The sequence below is a fragment of the Rhamphochromis longiceps genome, linkage group LG3 (genome assembly GCF_057381845.1).
Source record: "Rhamphochromis longiceps isolate RC_006_pf linkage group LG3, R_longiceps_female_GT1.1, whole genome shotgun sequence".
In the NCBI taxonomy this organism is placed as follows: domain Eukaryota; kingdom Metazoa; phylum Chordata; class Actinopteri; order Cichliformes; family Cichlidae; genus Rhamphochromis; species Rhamphochromis longiceps.
This window is the reverse complement of record NC_140559.1, coordinates 54,699,500-54,726,111: the sequence shown is the minus strand read 5'-3', so window position 1 is coordinate 54,726,111 and position 26,612 is coordinate 54,699,500. Positions and strand designations below refer to the sequence as shown.

At 43.5% G+C, this 26,612-nt stretch overlaps 1 protein-coding gene across 1 annotated transcript in view; it reads left to right on the top strand.

Moving 5' to 3' along the window:
• The window catches only part of efnb3b (ephrin-B3b), a 90,923-nt gene that overhangs the window by 46,620 nt on the left and 17,691 nt on the right, over positions 1–26,612 (top strand). The gene's annotated exons all lie outside the window — the stretch shown is intronic.

Below are 26,612 nucleotides of genomic sequence, written 5' to 3'. Positions count from 1 at the left end.
ACAGCCACAGTGAGATCAAAAAATAGAACAGAGCAGGCATCAGCCACAGCAGACCAGCGTGAAAGAAGAGGCTGAGGCTGAAGTGGATTGCAAAGCAGCTTGCAGCACGAAAAATGACATCACCAGTATGAAATTTGCCAACTCGATCTGTTGAAAGGTATTAGATGAGCATCAGCTGATGTGGGCTGGCATTCAGATCACCTGACCTTCAGGCCCAGCTTGACTTTTGTGGCCGGCCTGAAGTAATGCTGTGCTTGATTTTATATCAAAAGGGACACCACCCTTCTTCACAATAAAGCTGGCTAGAGCTCATTTCAAGTACCAGGCATGACTGTTGAGTGATGAAAGCGACTGGGAAAGATAGCTAACTCAGAACAAGGGAGACAAAAGAGGGATGGTGTCGGAAGAGACTTTGATAGAGTATGAATATGTTGTGCATGCTGAGGGATCAAAGCTGAAGGGACAGAGCAAATAGTAAGAAGATGTCAGACAGTTGTGGGCCGGTCCTGATGTGCGTGCCTGATGTGAATGGGGTGTGAGTGTCAGCTGATACACCACCAGAGCACACCACTCATCTGGAGTGCGACACTGAAACAGCTTGGTCACTTCCAATCACTGCTGCTGCTGTCAAGGACATGGCAACAGGCGCGCGCACACACGCACGCATGTTTGAACACACACTGACTTACAGTGAATAATCGCACTCTTGATATACATATGACCTTGCATGTGAGCGAACTCTTTCTGTCTCTCACCATCTAACACACCCACCCACCCGCACGCACAGACACCCACAAATGGCAGTAATCCTCCTCGGTGCCCACTCTAACATATGCACGCTCACATCACCGTACACAGGGGCATTTTCAGAAATGTATGCACTCACACACTTCGCCACTCCGTGCAGAGCTGTGGTCGCAAACACACACAAAACGCTCTCAAAATAGCTGCCGCGCACCCACCCACACCCGAAAAGACACAGGAACATATGCACAAGTGCGCACAAAGTTTAGTCAGGGACTCCGGTGTTGTCGTTGCACGCCGAGACAGATGGCAGAGCGTGTATGAGTGTGCGCACATTTGTGGCAGGTACAGGTATGAAAGCATATGTGGACGTTTTGTGTGTGTGTGACTGCGCGGTTAGCAGGTGCATGTATGGATATGTAGCATTGGCATATTTTTCTGTGTTTGCGCAAGAGCATGAATGACTCCCAGCGGTGTGGTTACGGAGCAGGGCCCCCAGAGCACGGTGCTTGCATTTGCACAATGGCCGAGATAAACAACCTCACCCCACTAATATGAATAATAGAAGAGCTGACTGGAGCCTGCAAACCGAGAAAAAAATGTGTTTGTGCATATTTGTGTGTGTGTGTGTGTGTGTGTGTCGTTTCTAATTTTTTTTTTTTTTTTTTGTGGGAAGTTTACTGATATGTTGGTGCATGTGTTTATTTGGTAGCTATTTAAATGTCACAGCTTCTCACTCTGCAAATTTGAGTTTCTCTCTCCCACTCTGTTGTATTCCTTTTCTCTATCCATCGGTCATGGTTTCTGCTCTCTATCATTTTGTGATTTTTAAAATTTTTTTTATTGATATATATGTTCTGGGCAGCACGGTGGCACGGTGGTTAGCACTGTTGCCGCACAGCAAGAAGGTCCTGAGTTCAATTCCAACATCAGGCCGGGGTCTTTCTGTGTGGAGTTTGCATGTTCTCCCCGTGTTTGCATGGGTTCTCTCCGGGTACTCTGGCTTCCTCCCACCGTCCAAAGACATGCAGCTTGTGGGGATAGGTTAATTGGATAATCCAAATTGTCACTAGGTGTGAATGTGCGAATGAATGTGAGTGCGAATGGTTGTCTGTCCCTGTGTGTTGGCCCTGCGACAGACTGGCGACCTGTCCAGGGTGTACCCCGCCTCTCGCCCTATGACAGCTGGGATAGGCTCCAGCGTCCCCAGCGACCCTGAAAAGGACAAGCGGAAGCGAATGGATGGATGGATGGATGGATGGATATATATGTTCTTGAGCACATGTCAGACTTTTAGCCTTTAATGGAAAGTTTTGGACAGGGTGGGGCAGTGTGTGTGTGTGTGTGTGTGTGTTTGTGTGGTCTAATTGTTGGACAGCACTGGGTAGCGCGTGCAGACAGGAACGTCAAAGTGTTCAATAATGCAGACGTACTCTCTGGTTTATTTATCAGGGTTAAGCTGAAATAAATGACACAGAATCCACATGGGGAAGGGAGGGGCGACAGAAAAAAGGGGGGACGTGGGGCGGGGTTGGGGAGGAGGGGGGGGGGGGGGTTAAAGTGGAAGAGTGAGAGACAGACCAAGAGAGAGAAAGATGGAGAGTGACAGCGAAGCGGAGAGTGAAATAGAGAGGAGAGAAGAGACAACAGAGGGGAGAGGAAGCAGAGAGAAACGCTGCACTGCAGCCTAAATGAGCTGCACCTCTCTGCCACTCGACATTACTTTATGATTCCCCGTGTGCATACGTGCGTGGCTGTGCGAGTGTGCGGCACGCAAGTTTGTTTGTGACTGCAGTCGGGAGAGTGAAAGTGAAAGATTCAGGGAAAATAATGGAAGGATGGAACTCAGCTGGGTGGAAGAGGTGGGGAATCCAGGGACTCAGAGAAATCTATATCTGTTGAATATTTGATCAAGTTTAAGCCCTCTGATTTGAGCCTCCTGCCAGGCACTAAAGCAACCAAAGACACGGGGGAGAGGAGAGGAAGAGCTGCAGGAAGGAGAGAGAAACAAGATGACCACAGTGAGGGGCTTTCGGCTAGGGTAGGGGTTGTTTTTATACAGATATCCCGCTAGCATCCAAATGCAGCCCTGTATATGCAGTCTTTACTTCTGTCAATGGGCAGAAGAAGGAATAAACTTAGAGAGGACCTACCGTCATCATTTCCAGTAGTTCTGGGCGATACTGCAAATTTTGGTACGGGGCTCGTACTGCTGATACAGATATTATTACTAATACTTTTATCATATACAGGCAGGTTATGCTGGGGAGAACAGTGTTCAAGACTGCAAATTCTGAACATGTTTTAATGACCACTAAATCACCATTATTTTTACTTTCCACAGTAATTAGTTAACACAACTGAACACCCCTTTCACCTTTTCATGGTTTTTGAAACTAGGTTTTTTTGGAGACCTGGAATGTAAATGTGTTTCTCTCTAAAGGATGTGTATTCTCCGAGTTGGCGAGTGGTTGCTGGCTGTTGTTGGGTGGAATCGGCAACAAAGAGGGTGCTGTACCTTTTGTCACCCATCAGACTGCTAGTAGTTCCAGTACACTCACTATCTCACCACCATTCAGTAGTTCAACTTCAAAAAGTTTGATGCAAATGTGAAATAGAGAGAATTTGCCTTTAAACAATAGTAGTGCCTTACCGATGAAGCACATTTCAAAAACACGACTGTGTGCACAACAACTGTCTCTATTTTTGGTTTGCGTTGCACTCTTTCACACGAGTTTTCCATGCAGGCTATAGGCAACTCAGTAATCTAGTGACCAAAGCAGTTTTAATTAGGTTTTCAGTGCAGCGCTGTATACTATACCAGTTTCACCTAACAACAGCCAGTGTTGGGAAGGTTACTTTTAAAATGTATTCCACTACAGATTACAGAATAGATGCCCCAAAATGTATTTTGTAACGTATTCCGTTACGTTACTCAATGACAGTAACGTATTCTGAATACTTTGGATTACTTAATATATTATCATGCTTTTTACAACAACGTGAATGTACTATTGCTGTGATTTATTACTATTACTGAAGGTCCGCGGCTCCGAACCGTAGTAAAGGGACCTCTGGCTAATACCGTGGGTTCCGTGTTGGGTTCGTAGCCGAAAAATAGTTTTACTTTGTTGTGTGGGTCAACTTTGCTTGCGAGAGACAGAGAGAGGCGTTGAAAGGCTGCTCCAACGGAACTTATTGTTTTTGGAGGAAAACACGAACACAGCGTACAGTCGAGTCTTAATAGCTTACTTACAACTGGGCTCGTCAGGCACTCTTCTTGGCTGCAGTGGTTATTATTATATTTACATGCTTCCAGCTCTCGTTTCTGCTTGAGGACAGCTTGTACTTTTCCTTTTTCTCCCTCCCTCGCTTACAGACACATAATGGGTGTGACAGTCCATTCTCCCTGCAGCACGGACTACACTGCCTATGATGCTACATTCTTTAGAGCTATATCTGTAGCATTCTGCCCATTAGCTTAGCACAACAACAACAAAAAGGCGCTCTCTCACCCAGGAAACACGCAGAGAGAGAGAGACACCCTGTTACCATGGCAACCATAACGCTGCCGCCTGGAACAACAGCACATAGCTGTCAAACAAAACCCAAACAGTCCTGACCCGCCACAATATGAAACAGGAAAGTACTGTCCTGTAATCATTTTATTTCAACAAAGTAACTGTATTCTAAATACCACCTTTTTAAACGGTAACTGTAACGGAATACAGTTACTCATATTTTGTATTTTAAATACGTAACGGCGGTACATGTATTCCGTTACTCCCCAACACTGACAACAGCAAGCAACCACTTGCCAACCAGTCAAGGAATGCACATTTTTCCATAGCAACCAGTGGTTATCAAGGGCCACTGACTGGTCTCTAGGTCTGCGTGAGTTTAGTTTGAGCAATCGATTTCACAGCCTTTAGTGGCGATGTCCAGTAACCAGTCGGGCATAGTCTACTCATTTTGCCATAGTGGGCAGTGTTTGCCACGTAGTTTCCAACCAACCAACCAACCTGTGTGACTGAGGTCTAAGTAGAAAACATCAAGCAATTAAAGCCCTCTGAGCTCCATCATTCAAAAATTTAACCATTTAATAAGAGCGTCCACCATTGGAACAATATCATGTCTTGATGATAAAACAAATTGAAAAGCATAACAGGTCTACTTTACCGACCTGCTGAGAAACTAGTCATGTATATATTGTTACATTTACGGTAACAATCAAACTTTCAACCCCACTTTGTTATACAGTTTCTTTTTAAAAGAGTAATCTTTGGTAGTTTAGTAGAAAAACTGAATCGGCTTAGCTGAGAACTGAAGCAAAGTCACAGAAACGGTATGATGTCTGTTTGTCAAAGCCCCATTAGGCTGAAAACAGGTGACAACTGAACTGGTGTCCATCTCATCCTATTCAGGCCTTGAGCAGCGTGTTAGTGGATGTTTCCCATCTCTGATCAGCACTTACTTTATTTAGTTATGGCTGTCAGAGCTTCAACGAGTCAAATTCCTCATGAATCTTAATGTATATGAAGCTTTATAAAAGACGGTAAGCAAATAAAGTGAGTAAAGAGGATAATCTGGTTCATTCTCAGTTAATTGCATTTTTCGACTTAAGTTCTGCGACTCGCTGGTGTGCGAAAACTCAGCTGAACTCTTCACCTATTTAATTTTTTCCTTAGAAATTAAAAATAGGAACCTGCACACAAGCGCTCTCTGCCATTCCGACCACACAGAATAAAACCGTGTTGTACATTTTTCAACCTCAAGTGTGTTTATGCTTTCACATCTTTTGTGGCCCTCGGGGGACATGCCTCCAGTTCGCTCCGAGCCAGCCCTCGACAACTATTTTGAGGTGGACCCGAGACTGCTTTTCTAGCCTGCAACACATTTTTCACACTCTACTAAACACGTCGAATTCTTGGGGCGAACAGCCTCAGTTAAACTCTCATGTGTGAAAATAGCCTCAAATAAAGTGCAAAAGTGGAAAATGGAATAGAATAGGCCAGCAGGGGTTTGGTGCAACGGATCCAACTAATTTCCGCCCAAGAGATAAAGTTTATCTGCATCTCTAAATGGATAAGAGAAAGTGGATAGAAGGAAGAATGACTCTATTAAAAATAATAGCAGTCATCTCAAGTGTTTTAAAGGATTATGCTTGATATTCCTCTGAGGTTCTCTGCATGGGTCTTTAGTGTATTCACAGAAATATCTAAACACAATTAAATACAGTGTGCAGATCCCACAAAACCACTGTAAACATGCACCATATGCTGACACCTATACCGGTGGTAAAAATAGGACAAAGACATTTCTGGTAAAGTAAAACGAGGAGAGGGACCAGAATGAGCTGATGTGAAGTGACACTGGGAGAGAGCGAGGGATATTTGGGCAAGAAAAAAAGAGGAGAGACATAAGAGAAAGGGGAGGGGAAAAAAAAGAAGAAAAAAAAGATGTGTGCTGAGTGTGAGTAAGAGAAAGTGACAGATCGCCTGGCCGATTTAGGTCAGCAATCAGAGCTGCGCTACTGTCTGCGAGATTGGCTCTGCGTGTGTGTTTTGGTATGTGTGTTTTGGTTCAGAGCTTATGTGTGTGTGGGCGGCGGGTGCATTTGTGGGTGTTTGTGTGGGATTGCGTGATTTTGTACGGAGGGCTGATGCTGCTGTGTGTGTAAGTTTGTGTACTGGGGTAGGGGTTGATTGCATGAGTGAGTGTGAATACGTCTTTCCTGTTAAAGGTCAGACAAGAAAAATCCTTCCCTAATTGGACTGGGCCTGGTTAACGTTGTATGATTCATTTAACCTTCCTACACTGTATGTCTCAGACATACACAAATACACACACAAATACGCATACATTTCTCGTTCCCCGTCGCGACTTGGTGAACAAAGGCATCATTGTGCTGCTACCTTCTGCTGAGGCAGAAGGATGTGTTTCCTGGCAATCAGGCACGGCGGAGGTGGTGAAGGGGGGTTTAAACAAGCACACCTCTCAGCTGACCTCTGCCATCAGTAGAACGTATTACCCCGCTAATATAGCCTTGATTTAGTGCCTAGGTTCACGCAAACATGACCTCTGATCAACATAATGAACATGTTCACACAGACAGATGTGTAGCCGCATACACAAACGTGTGTGTGTGTGTGTGTGCATTTGCTTGCACACACGCTAATGACATTTGTGTTGAAACGTTTTACGATAACCCGTCTGTCCTCCCCTTGAATTGCTCACCGTTTTGGGAACATACAGTTATTCTTTTTCTCAGTGTGGGCTAAAAATTGCCTTGAGCAAGCGTACGGTTGACCTAGCTTAACATAACAACTGCAAACAGTACAAAGCTGCTTGGTTGACTCTACTGAAAGCAGAAAGAAAGGACCTCTAATTGTTTTTTTAATTAATTTTTAAAAAAGTCCAATTTAAATCAATTTTGTAATTAAATGTTCAAATTCTTGCCTGGCGTTAGCATGTGTTTAGCCTAGCTTTGCATAACGGAAGGAAGTGTGGGTGTGATGACATTTTGACAATAACCATGCCATTTTAAAGGCAACTGAATAACCATATGATGTCATTAATACATGTATATAAAATATCCAGCACCTTAACCTTCCAGTTAATAAGTTAGCTATAAGGTAGTAGCTAAAAAGCCAGCTAGCTAGTGTATTGCACTACTCCTAGACAAAACATGAGGGAGAGATTTTTTTTGTTTTACTTAAAAAAATTATTTCTAAGCCTCAATTTGTATTTTGAGTGTAATTAATTTGCTAAAAATGTACAAAACACACATCAAATAAAGTTAAAGTTTTGGCTAGTAGCATTTTTTTTTCCTCAGCGTTTCTACATATTATACATTTTTCATACAGTGGTTACATCAGATAATTTTTTTCACAATAATCATTAAAAACTTGTTGTGACAGACTTGACTGGAAGCTTATACATAGACCAACTAAAAAAATAAATGAAATTGAGTTAGAATTGGAATTAGACGTCAAAGGTGTTTAATGTTGTTCGTTTAAGGTAAGGTTAACACAAAGTTGCCATGTCTGGACTTGAGCAATATATTTACTCTACACAGACTGAATTTTAGGTTAATCTCTCATCAAAGTCTCAGGAAAGAAAAACTTATATTCGTGTTTCCCAAAAATATCCAATCATTCCTTTAAAAGAACAAAAGAGCGCAGACACACTGCCGGTGCTGTTTTTGAGGAGAAGAGTTTGTCTCTGGCACGTGTGAAGCAGATTACTATGTTCTTGGAGCGTGATTGGACCCAGCAGCTGTTCAGTTGAAGAAGATGGAGAGGAAGACGTAGAGAGGGAGGAGAAAAAGTAAGGGAGCGAGGGAGAGCGAGAGAGCAAATTATAGGGAAAGAGACAAGCAAGAAGAATTTGAGCACACACAAGAAGAAAGGGAGGGACTGGGAGAAGCAGAGGAAGGGTCTGCGGCGGACGGCGTGGTGAAAGAAGGGATTTTTTGTGCTCTGTGACGAGACAGTTGAAGAAGACTTTGTTGACACTCAGAGGAGCAAGAGGGCCCACGGCTCAAAGACACAAGGACAAACAATCAGCTGCAAATCCTTTTTAACCACCATTTAAGCAGCCCTAATTACCCCAGAAACTCCACAAAGAACATCATTATCACGCTGCGCTCGTGCGTGTGCGCGTTGTGTGCGTGCATGCATGTGTTCTCCACTTGTTTATTGAAGAGAGATTCATTAGCGGACTGGATGTTTACTTGTTCTCGACTAATCGTCATTGTTGTGAGATACTTTGGGTGAATTTCACAAATACAACAAGCCATTTGCTGCAGATTTTTTTTGTTTTGGCACCCCCCCCCCCAGTCAGAAACCCTCCACCTTTATTGGTCAGAGGATCTCTCTCTCTCTCTCGCTTGCTCTCTCTCGCCCTCAGGGTGGCTTGTATTTTACTCGAGGTTCAACCAAAGCCAAAAAACAGCTTAATTTGATGCATGTTGTCCGCTCTGGAGAGCCAAGGGTTTGATAATTGTTTAGAATGCGCCGAACGTGCGAGCCAAAAAGGCCGGGGCACTGGAACGGGCGGTGGACCTAATGGTCCTGATGCTGTCACAGTCCGTGTAAGTCTTTGTGATGCGCCGCGAGTCCAGACAGGGCGAGGCGCAGTGGTCGCAAATCAGCAGCAGGGTTTGGCGTCTTGAATGTCACAGGCAGCAGAGCACTGAGTAAGCGATACAGTGGAGAGTTTGAGATGAAGACAACTTGAAGTAGTCCCCGTAGTTCCAGTATTAATCCTCTCTGTTCCCTCTGGGAGGGTGTGGGAGGGCTTATCTTCCATATTAGTACCACACATCTGCTCTTGCAGTATGTGCTGATTATATATTGATGTTGAGGGGGTGGGGGGGTGGATAATTGAATACCCTTGTCATTTCTCCACTTCAGACTATCTCAAGTAGATGGGGGGAGCTAGTTTTTTACTTCTGTGCGCATATATGTGTGTGTGTGCCCATTTGTGTGCAACACCCTTTTGTCCGCCTGCAACCCCCCGGCTCCAGCTTCAGATCCGGGCCCTAACCACGGCTCCAGCCCTGCTAACCACTGGTTTAATATATGCAATTAAGAAGCTAATTAGAGTAATTAATTCAGCCAGGGCCAAGGCCCAGCCTGGCCCCTATTCACAGCTTTGGAACTGCCATAATCCTCCTCCCTCTGCACACACGCACACACACACGCATACTAACCACACAAAGAATAACACACACTCAAACGCTGCTATGCCCTCATTATGAGCGGGGTCTTTGTTAGCTGTGTGTGTGCGGTGCCAGAGAAGTCGGAGATGAAGAAAAGGGCGTAAATAAAGACAGAGGAAAAGTGAGGCAGTCAGTCCGCTGTAATGAGTGAAAACAGTGAACTAATTCATTGGCACCTCCAGCCGTGCTCGGCTGCTCTCTTGGTGGCGCTGCGAGGGAAGTGGGCCCCGTTGTGACAGAATAGCATCTTACCTCATCATTTAGCAACAGTTCCGCCGCCGCCGCCGCTTCAGGAGGTCGGCTCGCCTTATTTTTATTGGTTTAACCTTTATTTATCCGGGTTTGTCCGCCTGAAGATTAAAGCACTGCTTTTACTACCATGACCTCGCCAAGAAAGCACCATTACATTATTACAGGTCCTGTTCAAATTATTTCAAGCCTTAATTAAGAGAAAAGACCTATTTATTTTATTTTATTTTACAGTATAACAAGGCAGGCGGGGTGGTTTGTTAGTCTTCGGTGATTCATATGCACGCCATAAACCTTTGATAGCTTGCATTTGGCTTGGCTCTCGCTGTACAGAAAGAAGAGGCAAAGTAATTCCAGGTTTTGTTATTTTTGGAGTGTGATTAGGAAATGTGTGATGAATTGAAGATTAGAGGAGCGGGACAGATTTACAGCACGCTGTTTTAAATGGATTACTGATAAAGTAATCGAAGAAGTTCTGGCGACGGCGCTCGGGAAGAAAAAGGTCGCTCAACCCACAAATATGACACCGAGTGACAAATTAGTCATAGTTTATTTAGGGTCTGCGCTTTATACGAAATGCTTACACCATTCTGCGTATTTGCTGGGATTTGGGTTGCCTGTTTTTTTTCTTTTTTAACCACTTAGCAGTCCTGTGGAACTGATATTTTTAGCTAAGTACCCCTCGTTTGAAGACATTGACGTTGAAGTGCACTCTCTTTGCTCCCTGACTGCAGAGAGTACATCCCACTTATATCAATCCTTATACCAGCTAATCAGTTCTTGTTATGTGAGTTTTTTTGTCAGTCACTTGGTGAGTGGAAAATATCTTCCATCTGTCATGTTTTGGCATACTTTGGCAGCTTAAAAAGAATTCAGGCCTTTAAAAGAGCTGCTAGCAGTCCTTGGAGGTAAGAGTAGTGGGCTTGTGATCCTGCGGGAGCTTGGTGTTCTGTGCTGTCAGTGCTGTGCGTGTGAATGGCACATTTAAAATATGAATTAGCCTTAGCCGTTTTTACACTAGAACCTGGCACTTGACCCCGTTAAAAGTTTAACTCAGGTGGGAAACTCTTTCTCTGCTCAGTCTTCTCTAGCTCTGTCATTTTGTATGTCTGTCACTCTGTCGCCAGCTCTTTTTCTGCACGAAACCCCCATTACTCTTTTAGACGCTCCCTCTCCCCGTCTTTCAGTTCTCTGCAGCAAGTCGAAAAGCTGCACAGAAAAGCGAGCAGAGCAGAGACGTGCATTTTTTTGTCTCCATGAGAAAATCCAAATCTTTTCTATAAGTTGGATAGACTGAGCTCTTTGAAAAGTACATAAAGTACATGTCGTGCTAAGTTTTAGTGTTGCACTCTACTCGAGTCGCTTTGCTTGATTCAAATTCAAGTTCAGACTGGTTATCTTGTCCAGATCTTCAGTTCAGACACTAAAAAAAAAGGTGATCAGGTGGCCCAGGATTGAATGGCAGGTGGGCGGGGCTTCTCTGCTCTCACTGAGAGCACTGTCAAAGGGGTTAGTTGTACATGGCCTGATCTTATCACTATGAAACTCTGGGCCATTTCAGGATGCACAAGTCACAAAATAAAAAGCAGCACAGACTCCAAAAGGGAAACCAAGTACAAGCATCTGTCCTACAAAAGAGCACTTAAGCGAGACGGCGAGTCTTTACTAACAAAATAAAAGCACGATAACCAGTTTGATATCATATCATATATTTTCAGGGATGGTTTTTTTATCCTCATAGTGAGTGGGTACAGTACAGCATTTCCCTTAAGGGCACTTTGACTGAACAATGGATCCATCCCGCGACCCTTCATTTAAAGGGTCAGCGACAGATATCGATTTTTATCAAGGTCTTTAATATCTCTCTGCAACTCTGGAGCGATTTTTTAACAATCACGTCTCCATGAAATTGTTTTGGCATGTAGGAATGTTCCCGAGGTGGTTCTCTTACAGCTAGCAGTTGCCACACGGGTTTATTTTGCACACTTGTTTTTAATCCACCTCAACAAACCTGGCGTTGTGTACTTTATTTCTGCAGCATGAGCGCGATCTTATCGGGTTAATAAAGCTTGTTGAACTTGAAAACTAAGGCGACAGGAAGAGGCAGACGGCTATCTTTCAGCTGTCAGATAAAATAAACCGTGCATCAAACAGGCAAGAATGCAAACAAACCTTAGGACAGCACTGAGTACTAATGAGCACACACACACAGACACACACACGTACTGGTTTTTCCAGACCTACATACTGCAGACAACCGTGGATGATTTCACTTAAGTAAACTAAACCTGGAGACTAGATGCTAAAACATGCATTTGAGGGGGGGGGTGGGGAAGGTTGTTGGTGGTGGTGTGGATGCACTATCTCACACACAGACACACACAATGTTATGTATCCACCCCAGGACATGCTCGTGACGTGCAAATAAGATTAAATGCACAAATGTAAACACACTTAAACTGAGGACAGAGTGACACATGCAGAGTGCAAATACACCCACATTTCTGCAAAAACAGCAGAGACAAGCACAAGCGGGAATTTGCGCACGCAGACACACACAGACACAAACACACACACATTCAGTTTTAAAGAAAAAGACAACAACAAAAAAACCAGACAGACTGCTGTACAGCTAAACACACAGTTTTTAGCAGGCTGCTTTAATCACAGAGGAGCTAAACAAACCCAACTGTCATCATGCACTTCCTCACATTGTTACACACATATCGAAACCCACTCACACAGACACACACACATGCACGTAAACAGTATATAATTGCCCTATGCTTTCTGCTGTCCATCATCTTCCCCTTCATATCTCACCCTTCTTTCCACTTTCTCTCTGTCCAATCCCTCCCTCGAGCGGCACACAGGCACAGATGTCAAGATGTATTATTTCTGGCTGGCCGGCTCTCATGTTTTGTATAAGTGTGTGTGTCTTTTTCCTGCTTTCCTCTTTTGGAAACAGGAATAATGTCGGCGGTGGTGGTGAGGGGCGAGACAGGCTGGCGAGGAAGAGGAAGGGTATCGTACTGGTAAAGATTATTTCAGAATTCCAGCAAATGCGCTAAAGTTTACATTACCAAAAGAGCACGCACACACGCGCAGATGCACATCTCACTGTTCTGGTATTGCAGTCATGGTTCAAGGACATTTAAGGCAAGCACACACTGGCGCTTTGTATTGAATCTGTGTCGATCCATTAGAAGGACCTCCCTGCTCGTCGGGATTGCGTTATGGCCGATTCTTGGCTGGTGCATTTAAACACTAAAGCTGAGCCAGGTTCGAAGTGCTTCTGTGTGTGTGTGTAGACAGTGTCTACAGTGCATGACATAGCCAGCCGCTGGTTGAAAGAATGGCATGCAATGAGAAAAGGAAACTTGAGGGAGAAAAGAAAAGAATGTTTTTCTTTGTCCTACAAGCTTACCTATGAGTTGAGGCATTAAAACGGAGAGTCACGGTGGCCCCTAAAATGGAAAGAAATCATAATAGTAATGCAAAAATAAATGGAATAATGTAGGGATAGTCAAACTGTGGCTTTTATGTGAAGAAAATCGAGTTGTAGCTAAGCAGCAAAGCCCATTAATCAGCGGCAGACTGGTCCTGAAGCTACGACACTGCACTGCTGAAAGCAGAGATGTCAAAACTAAGTGAGTAAGTCAGAAAAAGCAGCCTAATGCACTGATTCTGGGGCTGCCCTTTGTGGCCTAAGGGTTAATATGCCAATCGCGATCATTATCATTCCTCATCTCTCTCTAACCTCATTCTCTGTGCTGTTGCTGTCTAATAAAGGCACAATATGCTCCTAATAATTCCCATGGTTTCGAAGCATTTTTTTTCTTCTCTAGAAAATAAAATGCAGCAATATAGCATTTGGTTGCGTAACCCATTTACTGGGTTTAATAAACAGCTTGCTACTGGAAATAGAATGGCCAATTTGGCCCGGGTACTCCAGAGCTACTAGAAGATGCATTAAGTGGAGGAATCTGTGGACAAAACAGTTCTGAGGATGCCCTGGAGGTAAATCGGTAGCTTTAAGGGCATTTCTGTTTGCATTTGCCCGCCAATAGGAAAGCTAATGTAATGTATTAAACAGTTGGGTGGTTGGCATAACAACAACTTGACTATACCAACAACAAGTTGAAGGTTACCGGGATTAGACCTTTGAGTTTGTTATGTGTCCAACTGTTAGTGTTGAAAGCACCCATTGTATGCTATTTGGAGTTAGATAACGTACCATTACAACACAGTGTTCTCTTTATATGTTGTTAGGTAGAACAGGAGTCGCTGACCTCAGCATCCTGCAGCTCCTGCAGAGCAGGTGATGATAACCTCAAAGAGCCGGACTAACCTATCCTTCTGTGGCAAAGGATAGTGTCTGGAAAACAGTATAAGTCCAGATCCACTGTCTTGTAATTCAGCTTCATCATCAGTCTCCCCACTTTGCTTTGCTGTGTGGGAGGCCTGAGGGAGCAAATTGATATATTTGACTTGATGAGTAAAAATCGGGTTATATTTCCGCTGTTGCACGTAGGCTTTATAAAGCGTGGACTTTACTGTCAGTCCAGTTCTCTGTTTGGTGTTTCATTTTTAGAACTAGATCTGGTTTGCACAGCTGTTGCCAAAGTACCTCTGCAATGCCTCAGTTAATACATTTTTATTTATTTTTTTATTATTTTTTAAATAAGGCAGTTGCTGGTGATGCTTATGTCCCTCAAAGGTTCCTTATGTGCTGGAAGGTACGAAAGCTAACAGGAAACAGCTAATAGCAAACATGTATCTGTAGCTTTATATGAATTATTTATATGAACCCATTAACTTGTATCTTTTCATACCTTACAGCACCGATGAGTCCTCTGCTTCTTTTAACCGTTCATCAGTGCGAATCTTAACGTTTTTTTCATTTTTGTTATTTCTGGTCCATCACGTTATTGTCTCCCCAAAAGCACTTTTGTTGTCTTTTGTGTGCTTTCTGTTGTTTTCTTTAGTTGCAGTTTGTTTGACCTCTGACCCTACAGTAGCTATACAGTGGCTAACGTGCTCACCTGGTCACATTTGTAAATTTACAGGTTGGACAGCACTGCGAGCTGCACAAATCCTCCAAAAAGCAGATCACATCCACAGATCTTCAACTTAAAAGCCGAAACAATCTTAAGTGGCTCAGTTTTAATCACCGGAGAAGACAGCAGGCATTTGTAACTCCAGTTTTCCTCCTTGACCAGCAACACTTCACATGAATTCTAGGGAACAGAAAAAAAACTCAATTATCGTTTGTCAGGGGAACACTGGTTCCCCTGACAAATGCATGTTCTGCATTTTCCATTTACTGAGATGAGATGTAACTGTTTAATTTTTCAGATCCAACTTTTAATGCTGCGAGCACAACAAAATCCTGCGCGCTGACTTTGTATCGAGATGTTGGCAGCAACCTCAGGAACGCTGTTTCCAAACTCGGGCAAAGAAAACAGAAAACTACCCGTGACATGGCATAAATAATACGTTTTACTTAAATATATTTTAACAGCTCCTTTAACAACTTCAAAGATGGAACAAGCTAAACTGGTGAACTCTACGCCATCATTACATGTAATTGAGCTTGCCCACCCACAAGCAAATGTTGTTTGATTTTTGTTATTGCTCTCTATCTGACGCTAAATCAAGACGTGGCGTTTTTCTGGTCTGCGACGGCGCTCTATTTTCCAGCGGTGGGCCGGCCAACGAGAGACTGCACCCAAGAGTTTTAGCAGCCGAGCTTAATGATGTATAATGTAGATTAAACCTCTGCTGTGAGGCACTTTAGCTAAAGCCTAAATAAAGTTTTCCTTAATGGCAAATCCAATCGTTTCAAAGGTCTTTCCTATAGGTTCAGTCACGCTTCGGCAGTGGGCCGGACTTGAACAGTTTATCAGCGTAGGGAGAGATGGGAATAATTAGTGCTGTGTGTTTGTGTTTGTGTGTGTGAGAGAGAGTGAGTGTGTGTGTTTCGGTAGATTTTGGAGAGATGAGAGAATCTTAAAGGTGTGCGTGTTTATTAGATGGTGGACTTCAAAGTCGCACTCGGGCTCATTAAAATGTTTGATTGCGTTGGTGTTTATGTGCGTGTTCTTCCTCGAGCGCATCATTTATCACACACACACACACACACACACACACACACACACACACACACACACACACACACACAAACAAACAGTGTTGTGTTCCAGTGGCTGGCGGCTTTTGTCCTTTCCGAGCTCTCGTGGAGTTCATTAAAAGCCTTAATTAGACTGACAGTTATGTGTAATTACAGTCTTTAAGATGTACAGCTCCTCTGCAGGCCCACTCTGTCACTGCCTCCTTTCAAAAGTCATTGTTTGAAGGGAGAAACTCTGAGAAAGTGTTGGTGCATGTTTCCGAACCCTAACCTCTGAGTTCTTAGGCTCTGGTTTGCCATTAAAAATCACCCCAGCGACATTTCTCCCAGCCTCCTTCCATCCCACAGATTCGGTCATTGTCCTCTCCTTTCTCACTCACATTTTCGCCCTCACTCCTTTCTCCTCTTCGTTCACACCCTTCTGCTTCCCTTCTTCTTAATTTAGAAACCCCTCCCTTCCCTCCGCCGCCATCTTCCCACTTGCTCGCACTTTCTTTCTCTCCTGCTACATGTCACAGATCGCTGTCACATTCCTCCCTTCAGACCGTTGACCCACTTCCCTCTTTTCAGCATCATTCCTAGCTTCGTGTTTTACCAGACGTTTGTCCTTCACTCGAACAACTTCGCTTCCTATCTGCCCCCCCCCCCCCCCCCAAAAAAAATCTATTTTATCAAAAGTCTCATAACCTACATAACGAGCCCAAAAGCAAAGACAAAAAAAAAAAAAAAAAAAAGGCCTGGCGTTATTTGACTGTCTGTTCCTCAGAATTTCTAAATGATCTTGGCTGGTAGTGTTTCATCATTGTGATTTTTTTTTGACTTTTTTTTCTATATTTTTCTATGATTGATGTTATTAAAAGTGAACATCAGCTATTGAGTTGGATAGAAAGGAAGCAGTTCAAAGTGCTGTTTCAAATGACTGTCACAGCCACAAGATTTCAAGGGAAAACCTGAAAAGAAATAGAAAATACATGCAGTAGTCTCATAAAAACATGGCCCAAATATACTCCAAAATAGTCATATATATGACTTTAATAATCACGAGGATGAAGCTCTGCTTGCAGCACTCCCAGAAGTGTCTATGAGTGCAGTCAGCACCAGCTACAAAGTTGAGTCAAAGTCACTTACAATAAGGAAATCTGACTGCTGAGTCCCAGAGGGAAGTTTTGGCTTCAGATTCTTACACTGTTTCAAGAGTTTTTTTTTATTGTCGTAGGCTTTGCACCCCGTGGCTGAGCAGAAGCCACGCGGCGAGGGTCGCCTCCTTCGCGTCTTCAGCGTATTTGTGGCAAGGCGCCAAACGCTGTAATCCTCCAATGACAAACAATGTCACAGCTAGGTTCTGCCTGAGAGGATGCTCTCTACAAAGGAGGGGATGGCAGGGAGGCTGCAAACACAGAGAGGCAGTAATTGAAAGGAGAGGGGAAACGTTACGAGGGGGGTGCGGTCGGCGGCGGCCGTGTTCCTGAAAATATGACGAAAATACGACAAAGTGACAGGAGACGTGGAAGGGACGAGTTAGCTGCAGTTGTATCTTGTTTTCCTCTTCGCCGCACAGAATCCATGCTTAAATTGAGCCAGTAAATCAGACTAATGTGAGACTGCGGGCTTTTATGTGGCGATTGTGTTCTTACGCAGGTGTGCGAATGTGCAATCTCCTGCATTTATGTGTGTGAGCGTGTGGGGGTCTGAGGGTGGAGAGCGAAGGGGGAGGGCTAAGAGGGTGACTTGGTGTACCCAAAAAAAGATAACACGATGAATGATGGAGGCGTTAATCTCAGGAGGGGAAGAGGGACGCGTCGCTCCGCTCCAACACAATCTCGTTGCCTGTGTTGTGTCTTACTGCTTCTTAGTGCTGCTTGATAATGATTGTTTTTGTCGGTAAATAGAAGAAACTTCATCCATTTATTTATTCTTTTAAAAACTCTTTCTGCTCTGGTTTGCCTTGAACTTTAAATACAGTTCAAATGAAAATGAAGTGTTAAATAGAGAAAGAAAAAGAGTCAGAGGTGTTGCCAAGAAGGGATTAAGACCCAGAGACACCTGGGGAGAGCGATGGACACCTGCAGCCAGTGGCTAAACTGACACGAGTTTTGTGCAGGTGGAAATGGACCAGGTGACCCTCAGAGGCTTTTAGATACAGGCTCACCTAAGAGTGGCCTGATGTGACTTTTACTTCCTCCTGCTTCCACATTTTGGCTCGAGTTCAGCTAAGATGTGAGTTAAATTTGGGTTTTACAAAGGAGCGTAAAGCATTGATTTATAACACAAGAACTGATTACCTCGTTTCCATGGCTTCAATTAATCGCTCAACTCTACTCTCTGCAACAGGTGCATGTGAGCGTAACCACCCTGACGCGCCGCTTCATCCTGTTCGAGCCCCCTAGAAAAAACAAAAATTACAGAAGGAAAAGAGTGCTAACATTTTCAGTGTGTCTCGTTTTTAGTGCATTGCAAAGAAGTGGAAACAAAGAGGTCTGCTCAGCAATGAGATGAGGAGATTTGTTTTAATCAGAGCCTTTGTTGATCATCAGATCTTGCAGATTTGCTTGTGCTCAAACTGCTTGCGCCCACGACCTCTGTGATGTAAATGTCAGGAGACGGCGAGTGTCTCACCGCACGCTGAAGCTCGGCTTGTTTGCTTCGCAAATTGGCCGTCTTATTTTGTGTTCAGAAGCCTCTGTATCATTACGCTGTGAGGATGTCTTTATCCTCAGACAAGATACTTGGATGAAGACTTGCTCGACTCCAAAGGAGAACAGAAAAGGACGCAGGAAGAAGGGAAAGAGGGAAAAATCGAGGTGGGCGGATCAATCCAAGTATCTATAGTATCGATACGATGCTGGTACTGGTATCGGATTGATAGTAGTGTGAAAGGATAGGATAGGAATACTCTAGCTATGTCCAAATTCAGGGTTAGCATGCTTCGAAGGACCCAACCTACCCGGTCCACGTAGGGCGGGTCCTTTAAAGGCCGGGTAGGCCAGAAATGCGCGGCTGTGAAATTGGACAGTCTAGCCTTCAGATTTGCGTCACCGCTGTCTTGGTGGAGTTTAATAAACTCAGCCGTCTGCTCCTTGCTCGCTAAAATACAACAGGACACCATCTCAAACTTCTTTTTAATCAGTTTTCTGTTTGACGTTTATTCAGCTGTGTGAAAACTATGACTTTAATCTCAGCCCAACCGATTTACTCAGGAACAAATAAAACACTGAAGAAAACCCAAAATGTAACATTTTAAGTTATCTAAGTGACTTATGTATCATGTTTAACCTGAGTAGCCAAAAACCGTGGGGGGTTTGAAAATGATGTGCCCGGAGTTTGCTGTTCTCGCCGGCTCTAGTGAGCTTCGACCTTCCAGTCAGCTATCAAGCTGATGGGTAACAGACGTCTCCACAAACATCGGCGCACTTTTGCAAATATGTGATGTCTTAATAAATTGAGCAGATATTTGAAGTTTACACAGCTACATTCTCACCTGAAAATATGTTAGAAGTTTATTTTGTGACCCAGAAAGAATAATAAGACTAATATTGAAACTAAATAGCTGCTGCCATTGTTGGAAACTGGAATTGGCTGAGCCGCACTAGGAATTCTGGGATAGGTTGGGCCATGGAGGATACACCCGACCCATCCTTCAAATCTGGGGAAAAGGAGGATGTATTTGTTGCCACATTTGGAGGAGTCTTCACAACTTTGTTGCGTCGCTGTGATGTAATTGCCTACAAATCCGAAGGATGTGGCTCCTGTTTCTATAGACTAAATTCAGTATGTAGCCCACTGAATTGTGTTAAATTAATTATTTTTGAAAAACGATACCTCAAACATGCTCTATGAAAAGTGTCGGAACATTTTTGTGTTGACTGTCGCGTCTATTTATTTATAGCCTACAGCACATTTAAACAACAGAAGCGGACACACAGTGCAGTAGAGACAGCTGAAACTTGTGTTTATCTATTTATGTGGAAAGTAAAAATCCCAGTGATTAGAGGTCATCAAAATGTGTTCAAAACTTCTTCAGCCACGACACGCTGCTCGCCGCCTTTATGAGGTAAAAGTATCACTTATTGATATCGGCAGTATTGGCGCTGTATTTACTTGGTATCCGATTGATACCAAAATTCGCAGTATCGCACAGCACCAGGAGAAGGAAGAAGTGAGTGATGGACTTCACTTGCTTAACCCAGATCCAAGCAGCCGCAAAGGAGGAGTGGACAACCGGAGGTGTTTCGTTTTTATTCTGGGAGCGACTTGGGAATAAGAGAGGCTGGGAAAAAAAAAACACGAGCAAAGAGCAGAAGAGACAGTGAGAAGAAGCGACAAGGCTGGCGCTGACCCATTTCTCCAGGCCTCCAATCTTGTGGCTGATATAATAGAAAAACGGCTACCCACACGCACACGAGAACCTTAAAGACGGACACACGCCGCCAGACACACCAGCAGACAAGGACACGCAGAGGCAGACATATACACCCACACCGGTGTCCGGCTAGATTTCCCCTACGATAGCTCCGAGTGTTGCTTCTTTTTTATTTATTTTTTTCTGTGTGACTGCAGCAAATCCAGCATCACCTCAGTCGGCACTGGAAAATATCACATTCAGACTTTCAAACGTGACCGTGAACCCGCCAGCCCGCTCTGCCAGCTCAGCCTCTTCTCTTCTGGCCCGGCAGCGGCGGAGCGCGTTACATACTGAGCCGCATCTTAAAAAAAGGGGTCTCTGCGTGCCTTTTAAAGAGCTTTAAAAAAAAATCTGTGCTGTAGAAGTCACTCAGGGATTCACTGATAAGTATTCATTAAGTATTGATAAGTAGTCATTGAAGTATTCATTCAATATGCATGGAGGTCCACTCAGAGGTGCACTTGACTGGGATTGCAGGGATGGCAGTTTCTAGCAGCTTGGTGGAAGTTTAGCAGATAGATAGTCACACATACAGAGAGCCACACAAGGATGCCCTCGCTGCCCCGGGACGGGAACATTGACCCAGTTGTAAGGAACATTGGTCGTGACTGTCCTACATGGCTAGCACTTTACTGACGCTACACAAGGCTCATCCAACCCAGTCTTTCAGCCTCTCTTTTTTAATGGCCCTGCTCTCTCTTTTCTTTTTGCTTTAGCTTTCTGCCCCCATCCCCTCCCTCTCTGGCTTTGTCCCCTGCCTGTCTTTCCTTTGGTCCATTATGCACGTCTATGCTCTGGCGGTCACATTTATTTGGCGCTGATTATTTTCTGAACTGGGCAGACAGACTTATTACGTTTGCTCGGCCACGATTTGTTTCCCGTCATTTAATTAACGTGAGAAAGAATTGGAGGAAATCAACTTCTGCGTTTATGCCCGCTGATGACCTTATTTATGCCCGCGCCCCTCCTCACACCCTTATATATCTCTCTAAGTGGCTTTGAGAGGCCGTGTATTGATTGTTTTGTGACGCACGCTGACATCGGTAAACACGTCTGACCTTTGCACACATGACGCGCGTTACACACACATCCGGCGTGACAATACCCAACTGGATTATCAGTATAGCTCAGGCCGTACTGTCTAACAAATTCTGATGTGCATTTAGTCAAAGGCGAGCTACAGTGTGACAGCAAACAGCGGTATTTTCAGGCCTCCGACTTTGCTTTCCCCCCGAGTCCCTCAGAAGTAAGACATAAAAATGGCAGCGGGTCTGTCACAAGTAATCAGCCTTTCCCTGTCAGTGCCGCGCGTGCATGCGTGTGTTTGTCAGATGTAGCGATCAGGTGCTCTCCTCACTTTTAGTCCTCCATTTTTGGAACTCTGACGGGCAGTAGGAGGGAGACTTTTGAGGATGGACGCCGCTGTGCCGTGGCCCAGTTTGTTGCTTGTGTGTATGTGTGTGTGTGTGTTTTGGTGCTGGAGGTTAATACAATGTGATTCTAAGCCGCCCACCCTCTGAGCGCACAGGACATTGAAAGGCACAGACGCAGAGGGAGAGAGGGGTAGAGGAGGGAGAGGGCGAATACCAAGGTGGGTATGTGATTGTAATAGAACGGGATGGATGGGAAGAGAATAACCGCTGAGAATTAAAATGTCACACAGCACAGAGGAGAGATCAACCGCACGCAAGGGAAGACACTGAGATCATATTCCCTTGGTGGATTGCATGTGTGTGCATGAGCGGATACCTGCATGTGCGTTCCCATGAATTCTTAAGAATAAGGGAGTCGGGTGTCATTGCAGACTTATTATGTGAAAAGTGGAGCTACATAAGAATTTAAACAAAATCTTGTGATAGTTGCTTTGCAAAGGGCAAAGAAGTATTTTTACTGTTTAATAACATGAAAGACTTTTTAGTTAGTAACTGTATATTATATATAGTTATACATATTATTTTTAGTAAGCAAAAGTTATAGTAAGTAGCTTGATAGTTTACATATTGTACATTCAGATATATAGTACCTAAGGTAAATGTACTCATTTGTAACTACACTTCAGAATCATATACTTGATATTAGTGGATTATAATGATTGAATTATTGATCTGTGTATCTCTTTAATGTTGCAACTGTTGATGAATTTAATTAGTTATATGTTGCGCAGTAGCTTGAGCTATAATAAAACAATTAATCTGTAAAATGATAATTAACAAATTCTGTTAAATAAATACTGTGGAGTAACAAAATGCAGTAATTGGATTCACAATATAGAGAACCAAAATCAGAAAGCAACACAGTAGTAAAAGTACTTGTAAATGTATTCTTCCTCCTACTCACACGTGTGCTGTCATCCAAAGTTGTTGGGGATTGTGATTTTAACAGTACACAAAGGGGGGGGGATCATATTTTAGGAGGGGGGCTAGTGCCACCCCATGCCACCCTTCTGGACACGCCCCTGGATCCCTGTGTTCTGAGGCATCCAGGGGCGTGAAACTGAGTTTGGTTTGAGTCCCTTTTTTGAGGTCATAAGCCCCTCCCACCTGCTGTTGTTTACAAGAGCAGAACATCAGAAGAAATTTGACTTAAGAGGAGGGTGGCCATAACTCAGATGATGACCCGGGGGCCTGCAGCCAGGCCCAGTATGATAAGTAAGGATTATTGTGAGCTATGAATCATGCAGAGCTACTCTAGTGGCGTTCAGGAAAAAAAAAAATATGGAGCTGAAAATGAGCAAATTATGTAGGTCCACTTTAAATTTTTCATGCACTGGTAAAGTAATTTGATTTATCTTATCCAATATGGCATGGGTCATGTAAGGTCTTCTCTAATAGGAGTAGAAGACTTACTTTTTAGTCATAATAGTACTTTCCACTTCAGCTAGCATCATGCATCAGAGGGGAACATCGCTCATGACAGAATACAGAGTTTCAGAGCCAAGATTTTTTTTTGCAATCCAAGTTTTTATCAGCAAAAATCTCTTCCTTTTCTCAAAATACCTCATGTGACACAGACATATACTTATCCCGTCTCGACACCACTCACATACCATCATGTCACTGTGCGACTGAGGCGCCAAACATGCAGACGTCTTTGTGTTTGTAGCAGAGGTGTGGACTCGAGTCACATGACTTGGACTCGAGTCAGACTCGAGTCATTAATTTTATGACTTTAGACTTGACTTGAAAAAATGTTCTAAGACTTGTGACTTGACTTGGACTTTTACACCAATGACTTGGGACTTGAATTGGACTTGAACCGGTTTACTTGAAAAGACTTGATATTTTACCCCAAATATAAAATTTAACATGCATATTATATAGAGATTGAAAATGTGACGTCATTCACGGGTAGAACCGCAAAGGATTCTGGGAACTCGTGGCAAGCGGTACTAGCGCACGCAGGCTTTCAATTGAAATCAGTCACACAGCGATAAAAAGAAACACAAAAATGTCAAGAAGCTGTTGTATTATTAACTGCAATAGCCGGTCGCATGACAGCCACGGGAAGCCGACGGGTAAAGAGATCGGTTGTTATCGGATTACGTCGTTGAAGAGAAATTGTTCAAGCCATGTTTCCGAAGTAACAAAGACGCGACGGATGGCCTGGATTGCAGCCATTCTAAGACCAAATATAACGTCCCAGAACACTCCAGCTCACAGGTTAGTCTGCTCCAAGCATTTACACGAAGGTCAGTGTTTTTTAGTAGTTAATACGTCATTTTCATAACATAATTAGTGATATAGGTTACAAGCAAGTCTGGCGCTGAACAGAAATTGTCGCGCTATGCTCCTGTGTTTATTGTGCATAAATAGTGAATTGTCCTGACACAATATTGTGTTTCGCTTCTGTTATTATGGTGCATTAACAAAAACATATACTTTTATTCACAGGATAAAACAGGTTTTTTGTATCACTAATTGCCCAGTACGATTACAGCATACAATATTGTTGTCACTGCTACATTTCTGTGATGCTACCAGAAATTATTTCCACAACTAATTAATTACCCTTGAGCTCAAAGGTCCTATTAATAAACGGTTAAGGAATGTGTATTTATGACGACAATTTGTGAGACTGGTAAACTTATGATACGTACGATGGTCTTTCGTTCTACACGGTGCATTTCAAGGTCCTGCACCCATCCGTCGGTAAACTGTACCTGGACTTGTTGCAGTGACCTGAAGTTACTAAACTTCACGAGTGTATGCACTCACTCCAAGAACCGTATGATTATAAATATGCATATAAATATGCTACAATGAGATAGCTGACTTCATCTAACTAGCAAATGTTGTCCAGGCTACGTTGGTGATGCAGTTCTTTTTAATGTGTATGATATTTTTGTCATGCGATTTTAAAGCCGGTCCTACAACCGCATCCAAGAATAACATGCAGCTTATCTCAGAACTGTCGGTGAAAATTATTCTTGGAGCTAGGTTTAATTGAGCTGCATTTTAAAGAGGTGCAATTTCACAATTTGTGTATATTTTCTAAGTTCACTATTTTGTCATGTGTTGAGAAAAACACAGATTTTAAAATTACATGGTCTAATATTTACATTTAGCATAACTGCAACATTATTTTTTCGTTCTTTTTTTAAAGACTCGAAAGGACTTGAAATTCAAAGTTTCAGACTTGTGACTTGACTCGGACTTTTACACCAGTGACTTGAGACTCGACTCTGACTTGCCTGACATTACTTGAGACTTGACTTGAGACTTGAGGATAAAGACTTGAGACTTACTTGAGACTTGCAAAACAATGACTTGGTCCCACCTCTGGTTTGTAGCTGATCCCATTTGTGGATCAAGCGCTACACCGCAACACAACAACGGCGCCTTTGTGTGCAACAATAAGAACAAGAAAGCTTGCACCTTTTGCAGGGAAACAAGTTTGGAAAAACCTTGCGCCGTATCGGAAGTAATGGCGTGTTTTGTGTATGGAGGTGGTATGCGAGTGAAAGTAATACGGGCCCTGTGTGTTTTTTTTAAGGGGGAGCTAAAATAATGACTGTTCTGTTTCAGTACGCAAATGAATGCTTTTGCCACCGCAGCGGGGTAATGGTTTGCGATGGCTTTGTTAATGTGTCATAGCCAGGTTGTAAAAGTGCCATTGGAGATTTATGAAGGAGTTTTTAGTTACAGGAAATTTTCACGGCGAGATCCAAGATATTTTTTCTTTTGGGGGGGACGATGACTTGACTCCTTAGCTCCACAACATGGCATGTTCTCCATCATTTAGCTGAGACACATGAAGCTCACAGAGTATTTAGAGGTGCAGAAGTACAAATTTAAACGGGAAGCTATCAGTAAATCCCACCCCCGAGACCTTTCTGCACCCACACACACACACTTCCCAGTCCACCCGAGTGACAAACTTAGTTTCATGGCTCTTTGCAGAGAGCGCGGTCCAAAAGCTAAACAAGTGGAACTAAAAGGAGGATTTTAAAGCCAAAGCTGCTGTGAAGCAACACATTGGTTTTAAGTTGATTTGCACAGATGGCGACACTTTGTGCACACAAACGCGCACGGATACGTTTACACACTCGTGCCACTCCAGCCTCAGCGCGCGCCCGTGTGCCCGGGGCAGAGAAACTCCCACTTTGATTTGTGTCTTTCATGTTGCATTTGCATTTGTGATGACTGTCAACGTGACACACACATGACGCTGCAAACACACCAGAAGCTAACGGGGAGAGAAGCTGCTTTGCCCGTGGAGTGTGAGGCAACGCGGAACCAGTGAGCTTTGTTCCTCGTGGCTCTTGTTTTCTTGCTTATTTATTCCGTTTGTTGTGTAATCTGCTCTTTGGCCCGGCACCACATTCCCAGTTTTGTTCCCTTTAATCTGCTGTCAGTGGGAAGCATGTAGCCACTTCATGCTCAGAGCACATGTGGAATTTGAGAGTGTGGCGCACTAGCTCGGTTAGACTGTTGCAATATCTTTGCCACATATATAATATTATTAATACAAAACAGTAGCACATAAAGGACGTCACCTCAGTCTATTCAGTCATAAGAAAAAAAACCCAGAGTAACTTTATAACTTCAAGTGATGCGAGCGGTTTTCAACTGAAGGCTTACGGGACAAACCAACCCTGTTGACTCCGTCTTCCTCTGTGTCCTCGTTCTCACATTCTCAAATGAAACCACAGAAGTAGATCGGCGTAGATAGAGATGGTTTCACCCAGAGATGTTTTACATGATTATTTTTTTTATTTTATTTGATGGAAATTTATGTAAAAGTAATTCTTGCTATCCGGTTGTTCAGTCTGACGTCACTAGCCGTGTCTGGGTCTAAACTCCGCTGCAGGTCCATATATCAAACGATCACTATGGCATTACTGAGAGTTGAAAAACTGT